Below are 3,006 nucleotides of genomic sequence, written 5' to 3'. Positions count from 1 at the left end.
GGTGAGACTGAGTATTAGACCGCGTTAAGGGGAAAAGGAAAGCCTCCGCCCTCCTCCGTGGCCCCCCACCGGCTCCTCCGCTTCTGCTCCTTCTCTTCCTTCTGTGGCTCTGTCGCCTGGGCCTCTGCCGGCTTCTCTATATTCGAGGTGGTCGTCTCTCCCGGACCGGTCCTTCCCTCGTCGGCCTCCTTTTCCTGCTTGCCGTTTTGTGCCTCTCCCCCTTCGTCCACTCCCTTCTCTCCTTCCTTGGGCTTCTCCATATTTGCCTCCAAAATGGCCAGCAAGGCTTCTCCACTCGCGCCTGTGTCCATCCAGCGTAAATAGAGCTTTTGCACGACCCTACGCGTGGCGACAGGGGCAAGGGAGGGAACAGCAGAACGCTTGAGCCGGCCGAGCCACCCTACCGTACGGTCGCCCCTCACTCCATGGGCCTAGACACCTTTCAGTTCCCACCCTGATCACTCACCGCGTATGCTCCCAGGTCAACAAGTCTTGCCAGAATGTGGGGTATGGCCCGAACCGCTCCTTGATACTGTGCGAGCAGGAGAGGGGAGGCAGGGGAAGGGTAGTTTATGAAGACTTACGCCCCTATGAGCTCCAGCCAGTCCATGCATGCGTCGAACTTTACTCCTCCTCAAACAACACTCTCCATTTTGTGGATGGGTTCGAATGCTCTCACTCTCCTCGTCGTTAGTATCCCCTGTCCCGGTCACCCCGCATCCGTCACATTCCACGACCAAGGTTTCTACTCCCACCGGTGCCGTGCTCCTCGCAAAAGCATCCACGAATGTACAAAGTAGAGCACCGACAAAACGAGCATCCCTCAAGGTCTTTGTCGACCTCCCGTTCTACCAACCTGCTCGCCTCCCCTCCGTGAAACCACGTCTTCATCGGACCATGCAAGCTCTGTAAAAGTGCCTTGCGCTCCTGCTCCTCCTCGTATGCGTACGTATCCGCATTGCCACCATCAGACGCCATGACTGCCGACGAAGACGCAGGAAAGAGGGAAAATGGATGAGTGGGGTATTAAAGCCTCGTGGAGTTAGAAAGCGCCGGAGAATGCGATGACGGGCCTTTGGGGCTCACACGCTTCTTCCGTCAAAACTCCCGCTTGGGGCATGGCCGTACGGTGTCAGAAGACAACATGTCCTTAGGGTGTGGATCTTGGAAAATGGACAGGCAGGACGTGTATTGCTCCATGTGTGGCATGGTTTTTGACCTCTTGTCTTTACCTTCACCTCCTCGGCAAGCGGCTCTCGCACGTGACGGCGAGAAAAGGAGGAACGTCAAGGGTAACACAAAGGCCCACCGATAAAGGTTCCCAGGGTCATTCCCTCGTGTCACATTACGATTTTGCATGCATCTCTCGTACGATGCGATGGTTTTGGGGCGATGACCACGCAAGTGTCTTGCTGTTTCCTCGTGGTAGCGCGGATGCCGAGGATGTCACATACCCCGCCAGCCACTTCCCTTTCCTTTATTACAGCCTACATGATCTTTAATCCACAAAACACACACCAATAAACACTTGAAACCGGACAGGAACTTAAAAGGTTCTACGGACGATGGAAGCGAAGGCGGCGGTGTAGGATACGCTTTCCATCGGGTTTTCATCAGAAGTGCTTCGTTTTTCATCGACTTCTGTACCGGAATGCGTTATTCTTTTCGAGGAATTCCAACATCAAGACTTCCAGTACGCCGCAATTTTTTGTAGCATTTGCAGACATTTTTTCTACCTCTATCATCCTACCTTGCTGCAGCTAGCCTAGATCTTTAGTTCCGAAGAGTTCCCGACCTCCATCCTTGCATTCCTTTGTTGAAGTCTCCTTCCCCCCCTCCTAGACATTCTGGACCTTGAATAGCCCTGCCCGACGATGCCTCCATCGCCTCCTTCTCCTCGCAGCCGCATCCAGGGCGATGCCTACGAAGACGCGGGTTTGAGATCATCACACGGCGTGACGAAAGGTGCTGCCCGGGCCCTTCTCCGCATGGGGGTCATCACTCGCCGCGAATACGCTCAGCTCTTAGCGGCCTCCGCCCTCGTCAAACAGCCTCCCTCCTCCTACTTGTCGGGTCTACCCCTCTCTGCTTCGGCCCGTGTTGCCCTATCTTCCCCCCGAGCCCCCCGGCGGGAACCACCTCGGCGCGTCTGCCCGATCAGCTTGGAGCCCGTCTGCGCCGAGGCGACAGGAAGCCACTCCTTCTGCTTCTCTACTCTGCCTGCTGAGGGCGAGGGGGGAGGACAGGAGGGAGGGAGCGACAAAGAGAGGGCGTGCGTGGTGTGGTACGACGTTCGGGCGCTTTGCAGCTACTTGATTGCCACGGGCAACTTTGTCGAACCCACCAGCCGGCGACCGATCGGCGCGAAGGACGTGGAGGTGAGAGGAAAGGAGGGAGGAAGTAGTAAGGGAGGAAGGGTTCATGGATGATCCGATCTTGGGTGCACGGGAGTCAGGGAGGGATGGAGGAGCCCAGCGGTGCCTCCCACCCTCCGGGCTTGTGGCAGGGGAAAGGCAGGGCGATGGGGATGTTCAGTCGCGCGACATGCTTGTGTGGCTAACCACCCGCCGGCTGTTTGGACATGTCACAGGTGTTGGCTAGCAAGCTGCTGCAACTTGGGGAGAAGGAGATGGAGGAAAAATTGTGCTCGACGTTTGCGTCCTCAGCCAGGTATGAGGGAGAAAGGGGAAGAGTGAGAGTCGGAGGGAGGCAGTGAAAAGAGACAGCAGAAAAGTGTTGACTTGTGGATAATTGCATTTCAAAAACTTTGCCGTCTTGTACACTCGCCGCACTCGCTCTCTGACACCTCCCTTCTTCCTCCCCTTCTTCCCTCCCTCGCTCCTTCCCTCGCTCCCTCCCGCGCCCACTCCCCAGGGCGACGCAGTGGCGCGAACAGATGGACCTGCTGGAGGGCCTCGATCGGTGTGTAGGCGAGGTCGTGACGGAGATGCTGCGTTTGGTGGAAGGGAGGAGCGCAGGTAAGAAGAGAGGGAGATAAGGGAGTTG

Source organism: Nannochloropsis gaditana (assembly GCF_000240725.1).
Source record: "Nannochloropsis gaditana CCMP526 unplaced genomic scaffold scaffold567, whole genome shotgun sequence".
In the NCBI taxonomy this organism is placed as follows: Eukaryota; class Eustigmatophyceae; order Eustigmatales; family Monodopsidaceae; genus Microchloropsis; species Microchloropsis gaditana.
The sequence above is the reverse complement of the archived record's forward strand: the minus strand, read 5'-3'. Positions refer to the sequence as shown.